The sequence below is a fragment of the Ranitomeya imitator genome, chromosome 10 (genome assembly GCF_032444005.1).
Source record: "Ranitomeya imitator isolate aRanImi1 chromosome 10, aRanImi1.pri, whole genome shotgun sequence".
NCBI classification, from domain to species: Eukaryota; Metazoa; Chordata; class Amphibia; order Anura; family Dendrobatidae; genus Ranitomeya; species Ranitomeya imitator.
In genome coordinates, this window is record NC_091291.1 from 93,176,708 (window position 1) to 93,196,669 (window position 19,962).

A 19,962-nucleotide genomic window follows, 5' to 3' on the forward strand; every position below is an offset into this window, starting at 1 on the left:
GCCTGACACATGCAAAAATGGTGTGTAATTCTTGCTATTTGCTCTGCAAGTGTGACTTTTCTGGGGAAACCTCAGCATCTACTTCTGATTGAATATGTTTTTAATAGTACTTAAGGTACCTTAAAATAAAGTTTGTGTTCAAAAATTTTCTTTGTACTTTTTTTGAGAGAGTCGAACTGGGGACTATTTGGCGGGAGTTTTGAAAAGTTTGTATTTCATAGTTATTAGTTTTATGTTAAGTAAATGTTTTTTTCTACAACTGATTATGTGTAGTCTCTTTTATTACATCCCTATGAAGGTCACTGATCACTTTTAGAGCACTGAAATTGCAAACATTAGATATTATAGGTATTTTTCCAGCAGTCGCATGACAGGCACATTGTATGTGAACTCGTTAGTCCGAATATTGTATGTGACGGAGGGTTAACTATCTACAGAAAATAAAATGTTGAAAAGATGAGAAATGGGAGCTTTTCCTTTTGAGCAAATTATTTTTTTTTTTTAATTTTTCCTCTATTTTGTTTATTTCCATTTCACTAAGCTGTAAGAGGATTTAATGGGAACCGGATAGCTGATACAGGCATCATGTATCAGACACTAGCTGAATGTTTTCAGCCATGTATGTTTGACTATGAAATGCTGTGGTGTATATGAATTCATTGTGAGAAGTAATTTCTAAAATGGGGTCACTTTGGGGGGGTTTCTGCTGTTTTGGTACGTTTGGTACTCTGAAAATTTTACCGCAAACTATTCTTGCAAAATCTGCATTCCAAAACCCGAATAGTGCTCTTATTTTCAAAGCCCTGCTGTGTTTGGCAACTGGTAGTTTCTGAAGAAATATGATGCATCACCGCATTTTGTGAGAAATGTGATTGGCCGAAATAGCTCAGTTGGGAGAGCGTTAGACTGAAGATCTAAAGGTCCCTGGTTTGATCCCGGGATTCGGCAACATAATTTTTCTTCACTGTTTACATTTTAAGGAGAAAATGAACAAAGCACATGGGCTGATGACTTAAAGAAAATGAAAAAAGGCCTAAAAATCTTAACTATCTACAGAACATAAAATGTTGAAAAGATGAGAAATGGGAGCTTTTCCTTTTGAGCAAATTATTATTTTTTTTTTAATTTTTCCTCTATTTTGTTTATTTCCATTTCACTAAGCTGTGAGAGGATTTAATTTGGAACCGGATAGCTGATACAGGCATCATGTATCAGACACTAGCTGAAATATTTCAGCCATGTATGTTTAACTATGAAATGCTGTGGTGTATATGAATTCATTGGGAGAAGTAATTTCTAAAATGGGGTCACTTTGGGGGGGGGGGGTTCTGCTGATTTGGTACTCTGAAAATTTTACCGCAAACTATTCTTGCAAAATCTGCATTCCAAAACCCGAATAGTGCTCTTATTTTCAAAGCCCTGCTGTGTGGCCAAATGGTAGTTTCTGAAGAAATATGATGCATCACCGCATTTTGTGAGAAATCTAACATTTCTAACATCCTAACAAAATAAAAGGAGGTTTGAAAATTAATGCTGACAAAAAGTACACACATGAAAAATGCTATTTATTAATGTTTTTGTGTGTTGCGACAAGTTGGTTTAAGGGTATAAGCAGTCAAAGAATAAAAATGACTAATATATCAAAATTTTAAGCAAACTTTAGATATTTTCACAGAAAAAAACTAAAAGTTTATTGACCTAAATTTACAGTTAATGTAAACTACAATGTGTCACAAAAAACACTTTCAGAATTACGGGGATATGTAGAAGCATTCCAGAGTTATTACTGCATAAAGTGATACATGTCATATTTTTTAACAAATGTGGCTTACTTAGCCTTTTAGCTCAAAATAGGCTTGATAACTAATAGTTTAAACAAATGTATAGAAATAAAAACTGTAATATTAATTATTTTAAAATAATTTTCAATGACAATTGATGGTCATATTTCTGCTGACTAATTTGGAAAGAGTTAAGGTACAAAATCCACAAGAAGTCAGGATGGCCGAGCGGTCTAAGGCGCTGCGTTCAGGTCGCAGTCTCTCTTGGAGGCGTGGGTTCAAATCCCACTTCTGACATGACCATTTCATGAAACTATACAGATTCCCTTCAGTTATTGATTAGATGGGGCTGAACCAAACTTAGCAACGGGCCTTAAAAAACCTGATCCCAAAGTTATGACTACCTGGGAGTTTTTGGGGTGAATCTGAAATTGTCATCTATAAACGGAACTCTAGGATTGTGAAATAGGTTTTATGTGCATATGTTAGCTGTCTTGGCACCATAAAAATACTATGGGCGGTGAATGGGGAGGATTATTTCACCTCTTTGTGTTCTCTTTCCCTATTAGGTCGAAGATTCCACATCCTATGGGGCTGTTCTGGGAGATTTCTATAAACTGAATTGCAGGTAAGTCTAATTTCATATTTGTTTACCTCATTCCTCAATAGACCATAACAGTACTTAATAAACAAAAGCTGAAAAAGTAGGTAATCATAGATTAAAAAGTCTGAAATGCGCATGCGATACTGACATCTAAGTTTCAGCACATTTTGGGACAAACGTTTTCACATTGAAAGTTAACAATCATTAAAATATTTTCTCTAAATTTTTGTCTCCTTTTTTGCTCCAATTATTTGCATCTAATATCAAATAAAACTTGATGTAACATTATGCATGCACATTGTGTTTTATGTGCAACCATCACCTGTCTCATAAACACAGGGTTAGAATGAACGTGATGAATAGAGTGAAATTGGAAATGTAAAAAAATCTGTCAAAATTGCATTTTTTTTCTACTCATTCACAAAGAGTTAATGAAAGTTATTAAACATGTACAACAAAATGGCAGGAGTTTCAAATAGAAATCATGCTGCAAAAACTAGTCAAAGCAAAAATAAAAATATACATTTTCAGGGGTTTCGCTTGACATTTGCCGAGTGTCAAACACGGTTCGATGCCGGGTTTCGGCAACATAATTTTTCTTCACTGTTTACATTTTAAGGAGAAATGAACAAAGCACATGGGCTGATGACTTAAAGAAAATGAAAAAAGGCCTAAAAATCTTAACTATCTACAGAAAATAAAATGTTGAAAAGATGAGAAGTGGGAGCTTTTCCTTTTGAGCAAATTATTATTTTTTTTTAATTTTTCCTCTATTTTGTTTATTTCCATTTCACTAAGCTGTAAGAGGATTTAATGGGAACCGGATAGCTGATACAGGCATCATGTATCAGACATTAGCTGAATGATTTCAGCCATGTATGTTTGACTATGAAATGCTGTGGTGTATATGAATTCATTGTGAGAAGTAATTTCTAAAAAGGGGTCACTTTGGGGGGGTTTCTGCTGTTTTGGTACGTTTGGTACTCTGAAAATTTTATCGCAAACTTTTCTTGCAAAATCTGCATTCCAAAACCCGAATAGTGCTCTTATTTTCAAAGCCCTGCTGTGTGTCCAAATGGTAGTTTCTGAAGAAATATGATGCCTCACCGCATTTAGTGAGACATTTGTTTGGCCGAAAGAGCTCAGTTGGGAAATCGTTAGACTGAAGATCTAAAAGTCCCTGGTTCGATCGCGGGTTTCGGCAACATAATTTTTCTTCACTGTTTACATTTTAAGGAGAAAATGAACAAAGCACATGGGCTGATGACTTAAAAAAATGAAAAAAGGCCTAAAAATCCTAACTATCTACAGAAAATAAAATGTTGAAAAGATGAGATATGGGAGCTTTTCCTTTTGAGCAAATTATTATTTTTTTTTTAATTTTTCCTCTATTTTGTTTATTTCCATTTCACTAAGCTGTAAGAGGATTTAATGGGAACCGGATAGCTGATACAGGCATCAGCTATCAGACACTAGCTGAATGATTTCAGCCATGTATGTTTGACTATGAAATGCTGTGGTGTATATGAATTCATTGGGAGAAGTAATTTCTAAAATGGGGTCACTTTGGGGGGGGGTTTCTGCTGATTTGGTACTCTGAAAATTTTACCGCAAACTATTCTTGCAAAATCTGCATTCCAAAACCCGAATAGTGCTCTTATTTTCAAAGCCCTGCTGTGTGGCCAAATGGTAGTTTCTGAAGAAATTTGATGCATCACCGCATTTTGTGAGAAATCTAACATTTCTAACATCCTAACAAAATAAAAGGAGGTTTGAAAATTAATGCTGACAAAAAGTACACACATGAAAAATGCTATTTATTAATGTTTTTGTGTGTTGCGACAAGTTGGTTTAAGGGTATAAGCAGTCAAAGAATAAAAATGACTAATATATCAAAATTTTAAGCAAACTTTAGATATTTTCACAGAAAAAAACTAAAAGTTTATTGACCTAAATTTACAGTTAATGTAAACTACAATGTGTCACAAAAAACACTTTCAGAATTACGGGGATATGTAGAAGCATTCCAGAGTTATTACTGCATAAAGTGATACATGTCATATTTTTTAACAAATGTGGCTTACTTAGCCTTTTAGCTCAAAATAGGCTTGATAACTAATAGTTTAAACAAATGTATAGAAATAAAAACTGTAATATTAATTATTTTAAAATAATTTTCAATGACAATTGATGGTCATATTACTGCTGACTAATTTGGAAAGAGTTAAGGTACAAAATCCACAAGAAGTCAGGATGGCCGAGCGGTCTAAGGCGCTGCGTTCAGGTCGCAGTCTCTCTTGGAGGCGTGGGTTCAAATCCCACTTCTGACATGACCATTTCATGAAACTATACAGATTCCCTTCAGTTATTGATTAGATGGGGCTTAACCAAACTTAGCAACGGGCCTTAAAAAACCTGATCCCAAAGTTATGACTACCTGGGAGTTTTTGGGGTGAATCTGAAATTGTCATCTATAAACGGAACTCTAGGATTGTGAAATAGGTTTTATGTGCATATGTTAGCTGTCTTGGCACCATAAAAATACTATGGGCGGTGAATGGGGAGGATTATTTCACCTCTTTGTGTTCTCTTTCCCTATTAGGTCGAAGATTCCACATCCTATGGGGCTGTTCTGGGAGATTTCTATAAACTGAATTGCAGGTAAGTCTAATTTCATATTTGTTTACCTCATTCCTCAATAGACCATAACAGTACTTAATAAACAAAAGCTGAAAAAGTAGGTAATCATAGATTAAAAAGTCTGAAATGCGCATGCGATACTGACATCTAAGTTTCAGCACATTTTGGGACAAACGTTTTCACATTGAAAGTTAACAATCATTAAAATATTTTCTCTAAATTTTTGTCTCCTTTTTTGCTCCAATTATTTGCATCTAATATCAAATAAAACTTGATGTAACATTATGCATGCACATTGTGTTTTATGTGCAACCATCACCTGTCTCATAAACACAGGGTTAGAATGAACGTGATGAATAGAGTGAAATTGGAAATGTAAAAAAATCTGTCAAAATTGCATTTTTTTTCTACTCATTCACAAAGAGTTAATGAAAGTTATTAAACATGTACAACAAAATGGCAGGAGTTTCAAATAGAAATCATGCTGCAAAAACTAGTCAAAGCAAAAATAAAAATATACATTTTCAGGGGTTTCGCTTGACATTTGCCGAGTGTCAAACACGGTTCGATGCCGGGTTTCGGCAACATAATTTTTCTTCACTGTTTACATTTTAAGGAGAAAATGAACAAAGCACATGGGCTGATGACTTAAAGAAAATGAAAAAAGGCCTAAAAATCTTAACTATCTACAGAAAATAAAATGTTGAAAAGATGAGAAGTGGGAGCTTTTCCTTTTGAGCAAATTATTATTTTTTTTTTAATTTTTCCTCTATTTTGTTTATTTCCATTTCACTAAGCTGTAAGAGGATTTAATGGGAACCGGATAGCTGATACAGGCATCATGTATCAGACATTAGCTGAATGATTTCAGCCATGTATGTTTGACTATGAAATGCTGTGGTGTATATGAATTCATTGTGAGAAGTAATTTCTAAAAAGGGGTCACTTTGGGGGGGTTTCTGCTGTTTTGGTACGTTTGGTACTCTGAAAATTTTATCGCAAACTTTTCTTGCAAAATCTGCATTCCAAAACCCGAATAGTGCTCTTATTTTCAAAGCCCTGCTGTGTGTCCAAATGGTAGTTTCTGAAGAAATATGATGCCTCACCGCATTTAGTGAGACATTTGTTTGGCCGAAATAGCTCAGTTGGGAAATCGTTAGACTGAAGATCTAAAAGTACCTGGTTCGATCGCGGGTTTCGGCAACATAATTTTTCTTCACTGTTTACATTTTAAGGAGAAAATGAACAAAGCACATGGGCTGATGACTTAAAAAAATGAAAAAAGGCCTAAAAATCTTAACTATCTACAGAAAATAAAATGTTGAAAAGATGAGATATGGGAGCTTTTCCTTTTGAGCAAATTATTATTTTTTTTTTAATTTTTCCTCTATTTTGTTTATTTCCATTTCACTAAGCTGTAAGAGGATTTAATGGGAACCGGATAGCTGATACAGGCATCATAAATCAGACACTAGCTGAATGATTTCAGCCATGTATGTTTGACCATGAAATGCTGTGGTGTATATGAATTCATTGTGAGAAGTAATTTCTAAAATGGGGTCACTTTGGGGGGGTTTCTGCTGTTTTGGTACGTTTGGTACTCTGAAAATTTTACCGCAAACTATTCTTGCAAAATCTGCATTCCCAAACCCGAATAGTGCTCTTATATTCTAAGCCCTGCTGTGTGTCCAAATGGTAGTTTCTGAAGAAATATGATGCATCACCGCATTTTATGAGAAATTTGTTTGGCCGAAATAGCTCAGTTGGGAGATCGTTAGACTGAAGATCTAAAGGTCCCTGGTTCGATTCCGTGTTTCGGCAACATAATTTTTCTTCACTGTTTACATTTTAAGGAGAAAATGAACAAAGCACATGGGCTGATGACTTAAAGAAAATGAAAAAAGGCCTAAAAATCTTAACTATCTACAGAAAATAAAATGTTGAAAAGATGAGAAATGGGAGCTTTTCCTTTTGAGCAAATTATTATTTTTTTTTAATTTTTCCTCTATTTTGTTTATTTCCATTTCACTAAGCTGTAAGAGGATATAATGGGAACCGGATAGCTGATACAGGCATCATGTATCAGACACTAGCTGAATGATTTCAGCCATGTATGTTTGACTATGAAATGCTGTGGTGTATATGAATTCATTGTGAGAAGTAATTTCTAAAATGGGGTCACTTTGGGGGGGGTTTCTGCTGTTTTGGTACGTTTGGCACTCTGAAAATGTTACCGCAAAGTATTCTTGCAAAATCTGCATTCCAAAACCCGAATAGTGCTCTTATTTTCAAAGCCCTGCTGTGTGGCCAAATGGTAGTTTCTGAAGAAATATGATGCATCACCGCATTTTGTGAGAAATCTAACATTTCTAACATCCTAACAAAATAAAAGGAGGTTTGAAAATTAATGCTGACAAAAAGTACACACATGAAAAATGCTATTTATTAATGTTTTTGTGTGTTGCGACAAGTTGGTTTAACCCCTTTACCCCCAAGGGTGGTTTGCACGTTAATGACCGGGCCAATTTTTACAATTCTGACCACTGTCCCTTTATGAGGTTATAACTCTGGAACGCTTCAATGGATCCTGGTGATTCTGACATTGTTTTCTCGTGACATATTGTACTTCATGACAATGGTAAAAATTCTTTGATAGTACCTGCGTTTATTTGTGAAAAAAACGGAAATTTGGCGAAAATTATGAAAATTTCGCAATTTTCCAACTTTGAATTTTTATGCAATTAAATCACAGAGATATGTCACACAAAATACTTAATAAAAAACGTATCAACCAAATACCCTGTTATTTACATCTTTTACTAGCACTTGCGGATTACTGCAAACATTTTTTCAAACTGAGTGTTTTTGGTTTTACCATTCTCTTTTGTGTCTTCAAAATACTTAATATGTAACATTTCCCACATGTCTACTTTACATCAGCACAATTTTGGAACCAAAATTTTTTTTTGTTAGGGAGTTATAAGGGTTAAAAGTTGACCAGCAATTTCTCATTTCTACAACACCATTTTATTTTAGGGACCACATCTCATTTGAAGTCATTTTGAGGGGTCTATATGATAGAAAATACCCAAGTGTGACACCATTCTAAAAACTACACCCCTCAAGGTGCTCAAAACCATATTCAAGAAGTTTATTAACCCTTCTGGTGCTTCACAGGAATTTTTTGAATGTTTAAATAAAAATGAACATTTAACTTTTTTTCACAAAAAATGTAATTCAGCTCCAATTTGTTTTATTTTACCAAGGGTAACAGGAGAAAATGGACCCCAAACATTGTTGTACAATTTGTCCTGAGTATGCCAATACCCCACATGTGGGGGTAAACCACTGTTTGGGCGCATGGCAGAGCTCGGAAGCGAAGGAGTGCCATTTGACTTTTCAATGCAAAATTGACTGGAATTGAGATGGGACGCCATGTTTCGTTTGGAGAGCCCCTGATGTGGCTAAACATTGAAACCCCCCACAAGTGACACCATTTTGGAAAGTAGACCCCCTAAGGAACTTATCTAGAGGTGTGGTGAGCACTTTGACCCAACAAGTGCTTCACAGAAGTTTATAATGTAGAACCGCAAAAATAAAAAATCATATTTTTTCACAAATTATCTTTTCGCCCCCAATTTTTTATTTTCCCAAGGGTAAGAGAAGAAATTGGACCCCAAAAGTTGTTGTACAATTTGTCCTGAGTACGCTGATAGCCCATATGTGGGGGTAAACCACTGTTTGGGCGGATGGGAGAGCTCGGAAGGGAAGGAGCGCCGTTTGACTTTTCAATGCAAAATTGACAGGAATTGAGATGGGACGTCATGTTGCGTTTGAAGAGCCACTGATGTGCCTAAACATTGAAACCCCCACAAGTGACACCATTTTGGAAAGTAGACCCCCTAAGGAACTTATCTAGAGGTGTGGTGAGCACTTTGACCCACCAAGTGCTTCACAGAAGTTTATAATGTAGAACCGTAAAAATAAAAAATCATATTTTTTCACAAAAATTATCTTTTTGCCCCCAATTTTTTATTTTCCCAAGGGTAAGAGAAGAAATTGGACCCCAAAAGTTGTTGTACAATTTGTCCTGAGTACGCGGATACCCCATATGTGGGGGTAAACCACTGTTTGGGTGGATGGGAGAGCTCGGAAGGGAAGGAGCGCCGTTTGACTTTTCAAAGCAAAATTGACAGGAATTGAGATGGGACGCCATGTTGCGTTTGAAGAGCCACTGATGTGCCTAAACATTGAAACCCCCCACAAATGACACCATTTTGGAAAGTAGACCCCCTAAGGAACTTATCTAGAGGTGTGGTGAGCACTTTGACCCACCAAGTGCTTCACAGAAGTTTATAATGCAGAGCCGTAAAAATAAAACAACATTTTTTTCCCACAAAAATTATTTTTTTAGCCCCCAGTTTTGTATTTTCCTGAGGGTAACAGGAGAAATTGGACCCCAAAATTTGTTGCCCAATTTGTCCTGAGTGCGATGATACACCATATGTGGGGGGAACCACTGTTTGGGCACATGGGAGGGCTCAGAAGGGAAGGAGTGCCATTTGAATGCAGACTTAGATGGAATGGTCTGCAGGTGTCACATTGCGTTTGCAGAGCCCCTAATGTACCTAAACAGTAGAAACCCCCCACAAGTGACACCATTTTGGAAAGTAGACCCCCTTAGGAACTTATCTAGATGTGTGCTGAGCGCTTTGACCCACCAAGGGCTTCACAGAAGTTTATAATGGAGAGCCGTAAAAATAAAACAAAAATTTTTTCCCACAAAAATTATTTTTTAGCCCCCAGTTTTGTATTTTTCCGAGGGTAAAAGGAGAAATTCGACCCCACAATTTGTTGTCCAATTTGTCCTGAGTGCGCTGATACCCCATATGTGGGGGGGAACCACTGTTTGGGCGCATGGGAGGGCTCGGAAGGGAAGGAGCTCCATTTGGAATGAGGACTTAGATGGAATGGTCTGCAGGTGTCACATTGCATTTGCAGAGCCCCTAATGTACCTAAACAGTAGAAACCTCCCACAAGTGACACCATTTTGGAAACTAGACCCCCTAAGGAACTCATCTAGATGTGTTGTGATAGCTTTGAACCCCCAAGTGTCTCACTACAGTTTGTAACGCAGAGCCGTGAAAATTAAAAAAAAAAATCTTTCCCCCCAAAATTATTTTTTAGCCCCCAGTTTTGTATTTTCCCGAGGGTAAGAGGAGAAATTCGACCCCAAAAGTTGTTGTCCAATTTGTCCTGAGTACGCTGATACCCCGTATGTTGGGGGAAACCAACGTTTGAGCGCATGGCAGAGCTCGGAAGGGAAGGAGCGCCATTTGGAATGCAGACTTAGATGGAATGGTCTGCAGACGTCACATTGCGTTTGCAGAACCCCTAATGTACCTAAACAGTAGAAACCCCCCACAAGTGACCCCATATTGGAAACTAGACCCCCCAGGGAACTAATCTAGATGTGTTGTGAGAACTTTGAACCCCCAAGTGTTTCACTACAGTTTATAACGCAGAGCCGTGAAAATAAAAAATCTTTTTTTTTCCACAAAAAATATGTTTTAGCCCCGAGTTTTGTATTTTCCCAAGGGTAGCAGGAGAAATTGGACCCCAAAAGTTGTTGTCCTATTTGTCCTGAGTACGCTGATACCCCATATGTTGGGGTAAACCCCTGTTTGGGCACACGGGAGAGCTCGGAAGGGAAGAAGCACTGTTTTACTTTTTCAACGCAGAATTGGCTGGAATTGAGATCGGACGCCATGTCGCGTTTGGAGAGCCCCTGATGTGCCTAAACAGTGGAAACCCCCCAATTATAACTGAAACCCTAATCCAAACACATCCCTAACCCTAATCCCAACAGTAACCCTAACCACACCTCTAACCCTGACACACCCCTAACCCTAATCCCAACCCTATTCCCAACCGTAAATGTAATCTAAACCCTAACTGTAACTTTAGCCCCAACCCAAACTGTAGCCCTAGCCCTAACCCTAGCCCTAACCCTAGCCCTAACCCTAGCCCTAACCCTAGCCCTAACCCTAGCCCTAACCCTAGCCCTAACCCTAACCCTAACCCTAGCCCTAACCCTAGCCCTAACCCTAACCCTAACCCTAGCCCTAGCCCTAACCCTAGCCCTAGCCCTAGCCCTAACCCTAGCCCTAACCCTAGCCCTAACCCTAGCCCTAACTCTAACCCTAGCCCTAATGGGAAAATGGAAATAAATACATTTTTTTAATTTTTCCCTAACTAAGGGGGTGATGAAGGGGGGTTTGATTTACTTTTATAGCGGGTTTTTTAGCGGATTTTTATGATTGGCAGCCGTCACACACTGAAAGACGCTTTTTATTGCAAAAAATATTTTTTGCGTTACCACATTTTGAGAGCTATAATTTTTCTATATTCTGGTCCACAGAGTCATGTGAGGTCTTGGTTTTTGCGGGACGAGTTGATGTTTTTATTGGTAACATTTTCGGGCACGTGACATTTTTTGATCGCTTTTTATTCCGATTTTTGTGAGGCAGAATGACCAAAAACCAGCTATTCATGAATTTCTTTTGGGGGAGGCGTTTATACCGTTCCGCGTTTGGTAAAATTGATGAAGCAGTTTTATTCTTCGGGTCAGTACGATTACAGCGACACCTCATTTATATCATTTTTTTATGTTTTGGCGCTTTTATACGATAAAAACTATTTTATAGAAAAAATAATTATTTTTGCATCGCTTTATTCTCAGGACTATAACTTTTTTATTTTTTTGCTGATGATGCTGTATGGCGGCTCGTTTTTTGCGGGACAAGATGACGTTTTCAGCGGTACCATGGTTAGTTATATCTGTCTTTTTGATCGCGTGTTATTCCACTTTTTGTTCGGCGGTATGATTATCAAGCGTTGTTTTTTGCCTCGTTTTTTTTTTTTTTTTCTTACGGTGTTTACTGAAGGGGTTAACTAGTGGGCCAGTTTTATAGGTCGGGCCGTTACGGACGCAGCGATACTAAATATGTGTACTTTTATTGTTTTTTTTTTTTTATTTAGATAAAGAAATGTATTTATGGGAATAATATTTTTATTTTTTTTTTCATTATTTTGGAATATTTTTTTTAATTTTTTTTTACACATTTGAAATTTTTTTTTTTTACTTTTTTACTTTGTCCCAGGGGGGGACATCACAGATCAGTGATCTGACAGTTTGCACAGCACTCTGTCAGATCACTGATCTGATAGGAGTGCAGGCTGCTTCACAGTGCCTGCTCTGAGCAGGCTCTGTGAAGCCACCTCCCTCCCTGCAGGACCCGGATCCACGGCCATCTTGGATCCGGGGCTGGAGGGAGCAGGGAGGGAGGTGAGACCCTCGCAGCAACGCGATGTGATCGCGTTGCTGCGGGGGGCTCAGGGAAGCCCGCAGGGAGCCCCCTCCCTGCGCGGTGCTTCCCTGCACCGCCGGCACATCGCGATCATCTTTGATCGCGGTGTGCCGGGGGTTAATGTGCCGGGGGCGGTCCGTGACCGCTCCTGGCACATAGTGCCGGATGTCAGCTGCGATAAACAGCTGACACCCGGCCGCGATCGGCGGCGCTCCCCCCGTGAGCGCTGCCGATCGCATATGACGTACTATTGCGTCCTTGGGAAGTAAAGCCCACCCCACATGGATGCAATAGTACGTCTAATGGCAGAAAGGGGTTAAGGGTATAAGCAGTCAAAGAATAAAAATGACTAATATTTCAAAATTTTAAGCAAACTTTAGATATTTTCACAGAAAAAAACTAAAAGTTTATTCACCTAAATTTACAGTTAATGTAAAGTACAATGTGTCACAAAAAACACTTTCAGAATTACGGGGATATGTAGAAGCATTCCAGAGTTATTACTGCATAAAGTGATACATGTCATATTTTTTAACAAATGGGGCTTGGCCTTTTAGCTCAAAATAGGCTTGATAACTAATAGTTTAAACAAATGTATAGAAATAAAAACTGTAATATTAATTATTTTAAAATAATTTTCAATGACAATTGATGGTCATATTTCTGCTGACTAATTTGGAAAGAGTTAAGTTACACAATCCACAAGAAGTCAGGATGGCCGAGCGGTCTAAGGCGCTGCGTTCAGGTCGCAGTCTCTCTTGGAGGTGTGGGTTCAAATCCCACTTCTGACATCACCTTTTCGTTTCATGAAACTATACAGATTCCCTTCAGTTATTGATTAGATGGGGCTCAAACCAAACTTAGCAATGGGCCTTAAAGGGACTCTGTCACCTGAATTTGGCGGGACTGGTTTTGGGTCATATGGGTGGAGTTTTCGGGTGTTTGATTCACCCTTTCCTTACCCGCTGGCTGCATGCTGGCTGCAATATTGGATTGAAGTTCATTCTCTGTTCTCCATAGTACACGCCTGCGCAAAGCAATCTTGCCTTGTGCAGGCGTGTACTATAGAGGACAGAGAATGAACTTCAATCCAATATTGCAGCCAGCATGCAGCCAGTGGGTAAGGAAAGGGTGAATCAAACACCCGAAAACTCCGCCCATATGACCCAAAACCAGTCCCGCCAAATTCAGGTGACAGGTTCCCTTTAAAAAACCTGGTCCCAAAGTTATGACTTCCTGGGAGTTTTTGGGGTGAATCTGAAATTGTCATCTATAAACGGAACTCTAGGATTGTGAAATAGGTTTTATGTGCATATGTTAGCTGTCTTGGCACCATAAAAATACTATGGGCGGTGAATGGGGAGGATTATTTCACCTCTTTGTGTTCTCTTTCCCTATTAGGTCGGAGATTCCACATCCTATGGGGTTGTTCTGGGAGATTTCTATAAACTGAATTGCAGGTAAGTCTAATTTCATATTTGTTTACCTCATTCCTCAATAGACCATAACAGTACTTAATAAAAAAAAAGCTGAAAAAGTAGGTAATCATAGATTAAAAAGTCTGAAATGCGCATGCGATACTGACATCTAAGTTTCAGCACATTTTGGGACAAACGTTTTCACATTGAAAGTTAACAATCATTAAAATATTTTCTCTAAATTTTTGTCTCCTTTTTTGCTCCAATTATTTGCATCTAATATCAAATAAAACTTGATGTAAAATTATGCATGCACATTGTGTTTTATGTGCAACCATTACCTGTCTCATAAACAGGGTTAGAATGAACGTGATGAATAGAGTCAAATTGGAAATGTAAAAAAATCTGTCAAAATTGCATTTTTTTTCTACTCATTCACAAAGAGTTAATGAAAATTATTAAACATGTACAACAAAATGACAGGAGTTTCAAATAGAAATCATGCTGCAAAAACTAGTCAAAGCAAAAATAAAAATATACATTTTCAGGGGTTTCGCTTGACATTTGCCGAGTGTCAAACACTCCTAAAGTTGTGTGTGTTTGGCCGAAATAGCTCAGTTGGGAGAGCGTTAGACTGAAGATCTAAAGGTCCCTGGTTCTAACTAAAAACTAAAAGTTTTTTTACCTAAATTTACAGTTAATGTAAAGCACAATGTGTCACAAAAAACACTTTCAGAATTACGGGGATATGTAGAAGCATTCCAGAGTTATTACTGCATAAAGTGATACATGTCATATTTTTTTAACAAATGGGGCTTGGCCTTTTAGCTCAAAATAGGCTTGATAACTAATAGTTTAAACAAATGTATAGAAATAAAAACTGTAATATTAATTATTTTAAAATAATTTTCAATGACAATTGATGGTCATATTTCTGCTGACTAATTTGGAAAGAGTTAAGGTACAAAAACCACAAGAAGTCAGGATGGCCGAGCGGTCTAAGGCGCTGCGTTCAGGTCGCAGTCTCTCTTGGAGGCGTGGGTTCAAATCCCACTTCTGACATCACCTTTTCGTTTCATGAAACTATACAGATTCCCTTCAGTTATTGATTAGATGGGGCTCAAACCAAACTTAGCAATGGGCCTTAAAAAACCTGATCCCAAAGTTATGACTACCTGGGAGTTTTTGGGGTGAATCTGAAATTGTCATCTATAAACGGAACTCTAGGATTGTGAAATAGGTTTTATGTGCATATGTTAGCTGTCTTGGCACCATAAAAATACTATGGGGCGGTGAATGGGGAGGATTATTTCACCTCTTTGTGTTCTCTTTCCCTATTAGGTCGGAGATTCCACATCCTATGGGGTTGTTCTGGGAGATTTCTATAAACTGAATTGCAGGTAAGTCTAATTTCATATTTGTTTACCTCATTCCTCAATAGACCATAACAGTACTTAATAAACAAAAGCTGAAAAAGTAGGTAATCATAGATTAAAAAGTCTGAAATGCGCATGCGATACTGACATCTAAGTTTCAGCACATTTTGGGACAAACGTTTTCAAATTGAAAGTTAACAATCATTAAAATATTTTCTCTAAATTTTTGTCTCCATTTTTGCTCCAATTATTTGCATCTAATATCAAATAAAACTTGATGTAACATTATGCATGCACATTGTGTTTTATGTGCAACCATCACCTGTCTCATAAACACAAGGTTAGAATGAACGTGATGAATAGAGTCAAATTGGAAATGTAAAAAAATCTGTCAAAATTGCATTTTTTTTCTACTCATTCACAAAGAGTTAATGAAAATTATTAAACATGTACAACAAAATGGCAGGAGTTTCAAATAGAAATCATGCTGCAAAAACTAGTCAAAGCAAAAATAAAAATATACATTTTCAGGGGTTTCGCTTGACATTTGCCGAGTGTCAAACACTCCTAAAGTTGTTTGTGTTTGGCCGAAATAGCTCAGTTGGGAGAGCGTTAGACTAAAGATCTAAAGGTCCCTGGTTCGATCCCGGGTTTCGGCAACATAATTTTTCTTCACTGTTTACATTTTAAGGAGAAAATGAACAAAGCACATGGGCTGATGACTTAAAAAAAAGGAAAAAAGGCCTAAAAATCTTAACTATCTACAGAAAATAAAATGTTGAAAAGATGAGAAATGGGAGCTTTTCCTTTTGAGCAAATTATTTTTTTTTTTAATTTTTCCTCTATTTTGTTTATTTCCATTTCAATAAGCTGTAAGAGGATTTAATGGGAACCGGATAGCTGATACAGGCATCATGTATCAGACACTAGCTGAATGATTTCAGCCATGTATGTTTGACTATGAAATGCTGCGGTGTATATGAATTCTTTGTGAGAAGTAATTTCTAAAATGGGGTCACTTTGGGGGGGGTTTCTGCTATTTTGGTACGTTTGGTACTCTGAATATTTTACCGCAAACTATTCTTGCAAAATCTGCATTCCAAAACCCGAATAGTGCTCTTATTTTCAAAGCCCTGCTGTGTGGCCAAATGGTAGTTTCTGAAGAAATATGATGCATCACCGCATTTTGTGAGAAATCTAACATTTCTAACATCCTAACAAAATAAAAGGAGGTTTGAAAATTAATGCTGACAAAAAGTACACACATGAAAAATGCTATTTATTAATGTTTTTGTGTGTTGCGACAAGTTGGTTCAAGGGTATAAGCAGTCAAAGAATAAAAATGACTAATATTTCAAAATTTTAAGCAAACTTTAGATATTTTCACAGAAAAAAACTAAAAGTTTATTGACCTAAATTTACAGTTAATGTAAAGTACAATGTGTCACAAAAAACACTTTCAGAATTACGGGGATATGTAGAAGCATTCCAGAGTTATTACTGCATAAAGTGATACATGTCATATTTTTTTAACAAATGGGGCTTGGCCTTTTAGCTCAAAATAGGCTTGATAACTAATAGTTTAAACAAATGTATAGAAATAAAAACTGTAATATTAATTATTTTAAAATAATTTTCAATGACAATTGATGGTCATATTTCTGCTGACTAATTTGGAAAGAGTTAAGGTACAAAAACCACAAGAAGTCAGGATGGCCGAGCGGTCTAAGGCGCTGCGTTCAGGTCGCAGTCTCTCTTGGAGGCGTGGGTTCAAATCCCACTTCTGACATCACCTTTTCGTTTCATGAAACTATACAGATTCCCTTCAGTTATTGATTAGATGGGGCTCAAACCAAACTTAGCAATGGGCCTTAAAAAAACCTGATCCCAAAGTTGTGACTACCTGGGAGTTTTTGGGGTGAATCTGAAATTGTCATCTATAAACGGAACTCTAGGATTGTGAAATAGGTTTTATGTGCATATGTTAGCTGTCTTGGCACCATAAAAATACTATGGGCGGTGAATGGGGAGGATTATTTCACCTCTTTGTGTTCTCTTTCCCTATTAGGTCGGAGATTCCACATCCTATGGGGTTGTTCTGGGAGATTTCTATAAACTGAATTGCAGGTAAGTCTAATTTCATATTTGTTTACCTAATTCCTCAATAGACCATAACAGTACTTAATAAACAAAAGCTGAAAAAGTAGGTAATCATAGATTAAAAAGTCTGAAATGCGCATGCGATACTGACATCTAAGTTTCAGCACATTTTGGGACAAACGTTTTCACATTGAAAGTTAACAATCATTAAAATATTTTCTCTAAATTTTTGTCTCCTTTTTTGCTCCAATTATTTGCATCTAATATCAAATAAAACTTGATGTAACATTATGCATGCTCATTGTGTTTTATGTGCAACCATCACCTGTCTCATAAACACAGGGTTAGAATGAACGTGATGAATAGAGTCAAATTGGAAATGTAAAAAAATCTGTCAAAATTGCATTTTTTTTCTACTCATTCACAAAGAGTTAATGAAAGTTATTAAACATGTACAACAAAATGGCAGGAGTTTCAAATAGAAATCATGCTGCAAAAACTAGTCAAAGCAAAAATAAAAATATAAATTTTCAGGGGTTTCGCTTGACATTTGCCGAGTGTCAAACACTCCTAATGTTGTTTGCGTTTGGCCGAAATAGCTCAGTTGGAAGAGCGTTAGACTGAAGATCTAAAGGTCCCGGGTTTCGGCAACATAATTTTTCTTTACTGTTTACATTTTAAGGAGAAAATGAACAAAGCACATGGGCTGATGACTTAAAGAAAATGAAAAAAGGCCTAAAAATCTTAACTATCTACAGAAAATAAAATGTTGAAAAGATGAGAAATGGGAGCTTTTCCTTTTGAGCAAATTATTTTTTTTTTAATTTTTCCTCTATTTTGTTTATTTCCATTTCACTAAGCTGTAAGAGGATTTAATGGGAACCGGATAGCTGATACAGGCATCATGTATCAGACACTAGCTGAATGATTTCAGCCATGTATGTTTGACTATGAAATGCTGTGGTGTATATGAATTCATTGTGAGAAGTAATTTCTAAAATGGGGTCACTTTGGGGGGGGGTTTCTGCTGTTTTGGTACGTTTGGTACTCTGAAAATTTTACCGCAAACTATTCTTGCAAAATCTGCATTCCAAAACCCAAATAGTGCTCTTATTTTCAAAGCCCTGCTGTGTGGCCAAATGGTAGTTTCTGAAGAAATATGATGCATCACCGCATTTTGTGAGAAATCTAACATTTCTAACATCCTAACAAAATAAAAGGAGGTTTGAAAACTAATGCTGACAAAAAGTACACACATGAAAAATGCTATTTATTAATGTTTTTGTGTGTTGCGACAAGTTGGTTTAAGGGTGTAAGCAGTCAAAGAATAAAAATGACTAATATTTCAAAATTTTAAGCAAATTTTAGATATTTTCACAGAAAAAAAACTAAAAGTTTTTTTACCTAAATTTACAGTTAATGTAAAGTACAATGTGTCACAAAAAACACTTTCAGAATTACGGGGATATGTAGAAGCATTCCAGAGTTATTACTGCATAAAGTGATACATGTCATATTTTTTAACAAATGGGGCTTGGCCTTTTAGCTCAAAATAGGCTTGATAACTAATAGTTTAAACAAATGTATAGAAATAAAAACTGTAATATTAATTATTTTAAAATAATTTTCAATGACAATTGATGGTCATATTTCTGCTGACTAATTTGGAAAGAGTTAAGGCACAAAATCCACAAGAAGTCAGGATGGCCGAGCAGTCTAAGGCGCTGCGTTCAGGTCGCTGTCTCTCTTGGAGGCGTGGGTTCAAATCTCACTTCTGACATCACCTTTTCGTTTCATGAAACTATACAGATTCCCTTCAGTTATTGATTAGATGGGGCTCAAACCAAACTTAGCAATGGGCCTTAAAAAACCTGATCCCAAAGTTATGACTACCTGGGAGTTTTTGGGGTGAATCTGAAATTGTCATCTATAAACGGAACTCTAGGATTGTGAAATAGGTTTTATGTGCATATGTTAGCTGTCTTGGCACCATAAAAATACTATTGACGGTGAATGGGGAGGATTATTTCACCTCTTTGTGTTCTCTTTCCCTATTAGGTCGGAGATTCCACATCCTATGTTGTTGTTCTGGGAGATTTCTATAAACTGAATTGCAGGTAAGTCTAATTTCATATTTGTTTACCTCATTCCTCAATAGACCATAACAGTACTTAATAAACAAAAGCTGAAAAAGTAGGTAATCATAGATTAAAAAGTCTGAAATGCGCATGCGATACTGACATCTAAGTTTCAGCACATTTTGGGACAAACGTTTTCACATTGAAAGTTAACAATCATTAAAATATTTTCTCTAAATTTTTGTCTCCTTTTTTGCTTCAATTATTTGCATCTAATATCAAATAAAACTTGATGTTAAATTATGCATGCACATTGTGTTTTATGTGCATCCATCACCTGTCTCATAAACACAGGGTTAGAATGAACGTGATGAATAGAGTCAAATTGGAAATGTAAAAAAATCTGTCAAAATTGCATTTTTTTTCTACTCATTCACAAAGAGTTAATGAAAGTTATTAAACATGTACAACAAAATGGCAGGAGTTTCAAATAGAAATCATGCTGCAAAAACTAGTCAAAGCAAAAATAAAAATATACATTTTCAGGGGTTTCGCTTGACATTTGCCGAGTGTCAAACACTCCTAATGCTGTTTG

At 36.8% G+C, this 19,962-nt stretch overlaps 7 non-coding genes across 7 annotated transcripts; all 7 read left to right on the plus strand.

Annotated features, from left to right (window-relative positions):
* Positions 1-875: 875 nt before the first annotated feature.
* Positions 876-948, plus strand: TRNAF-GAA (transfer RNA phenylalanine (anticodon GAA)). The gene has a single exon. It is a non-coding gene; the product is annotated as a tRNA-Phe (tRNA).
* Positions 949-1,995: 1,047 nt separating this feature from the next.
* On the plus strand, positions 1,996-2,078 carry TRNAL-CAG (transfer RNA leucine (anticodon CAG)). The gene has a single exon. It is a non-coding gene; the product is annotated as a tRNA-Leu (tRNA).
* A 2,554-nt stretch (positions 2,079-4,632) lies between these two features.
* TRNAL-CAG (transfer RNA leucine (anticodon CAG)) lies at positions 4,633-4,715 on the plus strand. The gene has a single exon. It is a non-coding gene; the product is annotated as a tRNA-Leu (tRNA).
* Positions 4,716-13,103: 8,388 nt separating this feature from the next.
* On the plus strand, positions 13,104-13,186 carry TRNAL-CAG (transfer RNA leucine (anticodon CAG)). Its single transcript has one exon. It is a non-coding gene; the product is annotated as a tRNA-Leu (tRNA).
* A 1,606-nt stretch (positions 13,187-14,792) lies between these two features.
* TRNAL-CAG (transfer RNA leucine (anticodon CAG)) lies at positions 14,793-14,875 on the plus strand. The gene has a single exon. It is a non-coding gene; the product is annotated as a tRNA-Leu (tRNA).
* A 900-nt stretch (positions 14,876-15,775) lies between these two features.
* Positions 15,776-15,848, plus strand: TRNAF-AAA (transfer RNA phenylalanine (anticodon AAA)). The gene has a single exon. It is a non-coding gene; the product is annotated as a tRNA-Phe (tRNA).
* Positions 15,849-16,895: 1,047 nt separating this feature from the next.
* TRNAL-CAG (transfer RNA leucine (anticodon CAG)) lies at positions 16,896-16,978 on the plus strand. The gene has a single exon. It is a non-coding gene; the product is annotated as a tRNA-Leu (tRNA).
* The last annotated feature ends 2,984 nt before the right edge of the window (positions 16,979-19,962 follow it).